Source organism: Octodon degus, unplaced genomic scaffold (genome assembly GCF_000260255.1).
Source record: "Octodon degus isolate 3935 unplaced genomic scaffold, OctDeg1.0 scaffold00050, whole genome shotgun sequence".
NCBI lineage: Eukaryota > Metazoa > Chordata > Mammalia > Rodentia > Octodontidae > Octodon > Octodon degus.
Genome location: NW_004524626.1, coordinates 2260836 through 2267072, shown reverse-complemented (window position 1 = coordinate 2267072; position 6237 = coordinate 2260836).

Below are 6237 nucleotides of genomic sequence, written 5' to 3'. Positions count from 1 at the left end.
CAGATTAAAAAAAGGACACAAATGCAGACACACCCTTATACATGTTTATATAAAAATAGTATTTTACTACATACAGAGTATTATGTCAGTTTTTTAAAAGAGTAAAAATGAAAAATGTTTTGACATTATTCTGATTAATAAAAATATTCAAAAATATAAATAGTATAAGATGTATACAAAGAAGAATGCGCAATTCATCTTTACCCTCACAACTCAGGGAATACTGGTATTTCTCAAGTTTCCAGATGACATCCTAATTCTGGGCACGTTCAGGTATCTGATCTTGGGCAAAGAGATCAAAAATGCACACTGAAGAGAAGATAGCCTCTTCAATAAATGCTGCTGAAAAAGCTGGCTATCAGCATGCTGAATCTAGGATTATACTTCTCACCAAGCACTAAACTAAAATCAAATTGTTGAAACAAATATATATATGCTTATATTGATGCATATATTGTTTGATCAATTTTTACATGACTATATCTTGTAATCTGAGCAACTACTTTGAAGATAACAATATACAATTTAATACCCATTATTAATTTTCCATCATCTTGTTTTGAAATTCTGTATCATTTTTGCTAGGTTGTTTTTCCTCTCTCTTTTTTTTTGTATTTTAGGGAAGGGTCTACTGAGTGTTCAGGGTCTCACTATTAGATCAGACTCACAGTGATTCTCTTGTTTACAGCCTTCCAAGTGCTGGGGTTACAGGCACGCACCACTATGCCCAGTCTCAGTTGCCATCTCAGTGTGCCCCAGGGGTGGGGGCAGCACGGCAGGCCTGGGGAGCTATCTCTCTCTTTAAAATAAAATATCTTCTGGAACATAAAATAAGTAAAACTCCTGAAGACATAGGCATAGGTGAAGACTTTCTGAACAAAGCCTCATTTGCATAAAAATAGCGTCAAGAATCCATAAATGGAATAGATCAAGTGAAAATGCATCAACTTCGCACAACAAAGCAAACAACACAGTGAGGAAGAAGATGTTGGAATGGAAAAAATATTTGTTAGCTATCCCTTGAACATCAGACTAATATATAGAATATATAAAGAAGTGAAAAAATTAAATCCCTCAAATAAAAGAGTCAATTACAAAATGGAAAACTGAAATGAACAAAAATTTCTCTGAGCTACAAATGGCCAATAAATTAAAAAAATAGTTCAGTGTTGTTGGACATTAGAAAAGTGCACATAAAAGCAACACTGTTATTCCATCTACTCTAGAAACAAGGGCTATCCTCAGAGCATTAAATAAGAACAAACGTTGGCCAGGTAATGGTAGAAGGAGGGAATGTAGGCCAGCTCAGCCACATTGTTGGTGAAAATGTAAAGTATTTCAACCACCACTGAAATCAGTATGGAGCTGTTGCCAAAACTTAAAACCAGACATTCCATTTGATCCAATTATTCTTGTTCTAAATATCTTCCTGAAAAAATAAAGACATCACATTATGCTGATAAATACATACCCGTGTTTAGGATAGCACAATATATATTCTAGGGAATGTAATAGTTATGTACTGCCAACATAGATCAGTCAGCACTAATATATATTCTATTAATCTTCTGTTCAAGGGATAGCTGACAAATATTTTTTCCATTCCAACATCTTCTTCCTCACTGTGTTGTTTGCTTTGTTGTGCGAAGTTGATGCATTTTCAGTTGATCTATTCCATTTATGGATTCTTGATGCTATTTTTATGCAAATGAGGCTTTGTTCAGAAAGTCTTCACCTATGCCTATGTCTTCCAGAGTTTTACTTATTTTATGTTCCAGCAGATATTTTATTTTAGAATAGTAGCTAAATCTTGGAAGTGGCCCATAAGCTGAACAACAGATTAATAGATAAAGAAAATGTGGTATATGTGCACAGTGGAGTACTACTCAGTCATTAATAAGGTTAGTGTTCAGTCATTTGTAGAAGAATGGATGTACCTGGAGACCACAACACTAAGTGAAATAAGCCAGACATTCAAATGTCATGGTTCCCCATGGCTTTGTTTATATGAGAAACCTAAAATGTAAATGAAGAGCAAAATAAAGCATAAGTAGGAGAAAATAACAGCATGGATCTTCCACAAAAGGGAAAAGGATCAAGAGATGGAGGAAGCCAGAATATTGTGTAGGGAAAGGATGAAAGGAATGTAATAGTTATGTGCTGCCAACATAGATTATATGTGTATTATATAATGTGCATTATATAATATACATCCTATTATGTATATTGTATAATGTATATTATGTTATATTTATAATATATAATAGATTTTTCTAATTCTGTGAAAAATACTGATATTTTTATCATTGAAATTGCATTAAATGTATGATCATTTTGGCAATTTTAGCTCTGCCTATCTAGGAATGGGAGATGCCTTCCATTTTCCTCTTCAATCTCTTCTTTGGATTGTCTAGTTTCCATAACAGACAGCTTTTATTTCTTTGGTAGATTAATTCCTAGAGATTTAATTACTTTTAAGCCATTGTTACTGGGATTGTTTTCTTGGTTTATTTCTCCATGGATTTACTGTTGGAGTACAGAAATACTATTAATTTTTACTTGTTGACTTTGTATCTTGCTGCTTTACTGGATTTATTTTCTCCTGTTGGAATTTTTTTTTTTTTTTGGATCATCTATGTAAAAAGGCAATTTTTTTTAAAGGAACAGTTCATGTTTAAATTTTTTTGCTTTTGAATTTATCACAACTTTTTTTGTTGCTGTTGCTTTGTTTTTTCTTTAAACCAGTCTTGTACATTTATATCTGATAACATGAATAACTAATTTGAAGATAACATCATGCAGTGCAGCAACCATTGTTGAATTGCTATTACTTTGTTTAGTGAAATCTTGTATTATTTCTAATGCTGTCTCATTTCTATTGCTATTTTGTATTTTTCAAAAAAATAAAAAGAATTTTAAAAGAGTGTGGTTGTTGTTTTCTGTGAATAGGGATACTGTGACTTCTTCCCTTGCTATTTGTGTCCATGTTAGTTTTCCTCTTTCCTATGTATTTTAGCTAAAGTTTCAAGTACTATGTCACATAGAAGTCATGTGAGTGAATGCTCCAGTCTTGTTCCATAGAGGAAATTCTTGTAGCTTTTCATAACTTTTGACAAAAGTAGCTTTTATCAATTTGAGATAAGGTCATTCTGTATCTATTTTTTTTTTATTCGTGTCATGAATGGATATTGTGTTTTGCCAAATGCCTTTTCTGCATCTATTTGAGATGCTCCTGCGACTTATGTCCTGATGTGTATGGAATGTACTGCATTTGCGTTTGATTGATGTACACTTAACCATATTTTGGATAAAGACAACTTGTTAATTACATACTATCTTTTGAATGATTTGTAGCATTCTATGTGGCCAAATCTTTTCAAAGATTTTTACTTTTATGCTCATTAAGGAGACTGAGCTAATAGTTTTCTGTTTTTGTTAAGTCCTTGTTTGTTTGGGCATTACAAAAACGTTAGTTTTCAGGAATGAGTTCAGCAATACTCTTTGCCTTTTAACTTCATGAAAGAGTTTGAATAGTTTTTGTGTTGGGTCTTCTCTGAAGTCCTGGAAAAATTCAGCAGTGAATTCATTGGATCTTAGGCTTTTCTTAGTTGGGGGGCTTTTTATTGTTTCCTCTACTTCTTTGTCTATTGTAATTCTCTTAAAAGTTTTGAATCTTCTTGTTTCAATTTCTAAAAAATTCATTTATGTCTGGGAATTTATCCTAAAATAATCTTGAAAAAGAACAAAATTGGAGAACTCAGGCTTCTCAATTGCAAAACTTAATTTAAAACTATGAAAACCTCAATAATATAGTCTGCCACTAGATTGAAATATAAATCAATAGATGGAACCAAATTTTTATAGTCAATTGGCCTTAAATTTTTATAGTCAATTTGTTTTGATGCAAAACAATTAAATAAAGGAAAGGATATCCTTTTTAATACCTAATATTGAGACAGTTGGCTATTTGCTTACAAAAGAATGGAACTGGAACCACATGTCATATCACATATAAACATAAGTAAAAGTGGCCCTAAATGTCAGAGCAGAAACTATAACATAGCCATAAGTTCTTATTATTTTGAATTTGAGAATGGTTTCTCAGATAGATCCAAAAATAAAAGTCAAAAAGGGAAAAAGAACATAACTGGCTTCATCAAAACTAAAATATTTGTGCTGCAAAGAATACCGTGAAAAAAGCACAAACTGCTGAATGGGAGAAAATATTTATAAATCATATGTTTAGAGAGAGACTTGTTTCTTGAAAACAAAGTGACTTACAATTCAATAAGAAGACAATCCAATTAAAACACTACAAAAGAACTGAACGTTTATCCCGAGAATACATGCACGTGACACTAAAACCACAGCGACTTTGGCTCACACCCGTGGCTGTGCGATTATATTCCCTAAGAATGACAATAATAGGTGTGCAGTGTTGATGAAGATGTGGAGAAAGGAGGAAGTTTGCACACTTCTGGTGTGAATGTGGTAGAGTTCGGCTTCTTAGTGAAACATCCTGGGTGTCCTTTCAAAGTTTAGACAAGCATTTGCTCTATGATTCTGCAGTTCCCTGAGAAATGAAAACATGTCTAGGTTAAGACATGTATGCAGGTGATTATAGCCTAGCCTTATTCATAGTAGCCACAAAGTGGAAATAACCCAAGTAGCTGTCAGCTCATGAATTGATTAAAATGTGAGGTACACCTGTACAAAGGGTGCTATTCAATAAAGGAATGTAGGATGGATATAGGCTACATACAACATGGGTGAGTGCTGAAAATATATTAAAGGAGTCAGAGAAGACCATATATGCTATTCGTTTATTGATATGAAATGTGTAGAACAAGCAATCTACAAGATAGAGGAATATCAGCAGTCATCTCAGGTTAGAGGGCTTCCTGAGAGGACTATTACAGAAAGCAGATTTTTTTAGAGTGATAAAAATACCCTAAAATTGATCATCATGATGTTCACATAGCTCTGTGAATATGCTGCAAAACACCTAGCTGTACACTTTCAAAACAGTGACTTGTGTGTGTTGTATGAGGAACACTTTCATAAAACCTCCCAAAATACTAACAGTGTACTATACTAACCAAAGAGGAATTAGTGAATTAGGAGAGAGACCTGAGAACATTTTTCTGAATGCAGCACAGAAGCATCGACAGTTAGCTAGATAAGCTGTATCATGAGCCTAGTGGAGTTTCAGAAGAAATAATGTAATGAATAGGGGAAGAGAAGATATTAATAAGAATATGGCCCAGAGATTTAAGAGAAATTGGAAGCCCCAGACTGAAGGAGCTCTTGCTGAAATTACATAATAGACAAAAAAGAAAGCCCTGAGTACTAACAGAAAAAGTTATATTGCTTATAAGGAATATTTAAATAATAAAACAATTTGAAGAAAAATGGATGCCATTGGACAGGGAAACAGCTTTAACATGCTGAGGGAAAACAAACTTTTATCTAGAATTCTATGTACACCTAATGCACCATGGAAGACCTTTCAAGCATCTCAGATTTTGGAAAGTTTTGCATACTTGTCGATCTTTCCTTCAAGAAATACAAGTTCATCAAGAAAAAAAGAAATCATGGAATAAAACTATAGACTTCAGTAGTAACAGTAAACAAAGAAATCATAAGCACCTTGAATAAAGTAGGAGTGTCACTGAGCCCTACTCAGCTCTCTCATATTTCCTAGCAAGGTGTCAAGCAATGTTCTGGAATTGACACTGAACTCATTTGCAGGGTTAGGCTAGATTGATCATTATTTCTGGCTTTCAAGAAGTGCATTTTTACAAATGGGGCTGAGATACTGGGTTAGTCAGCTTTTGTTCTTGTGACCAAACACCTGATATGAGCAAGTGGGGGCAGGTTCATTGTAGCACATGATTTCAGAGGTTCAAGTGGAGCTATTGCTTTCAGGCCTGTGGTGAGACACCAAGCATCATGGCAGGAAAGCATGGTAGAACAAAGCTTGTCATCTCCTGGCAATCAGGAACCAGAGAGCAAAAGCAAAGAGTGGGCGAATAAAGGGGGAGAGACAAGATAGTATCTCTAAAGGTGTACCTTCATCATGCACTCGCTCCAACCGGGTCTCCCCTCTGAAGTGTTCATTACTTCTTGGTAACATCTCATGAAATTATGATGTCAGCACTGAATGTATCTGTTAAAGTCTTCTGCTAGTGTCACCTTTGAACAGGAGTTTTGGGGAACATTTTAGATCTGAATTAT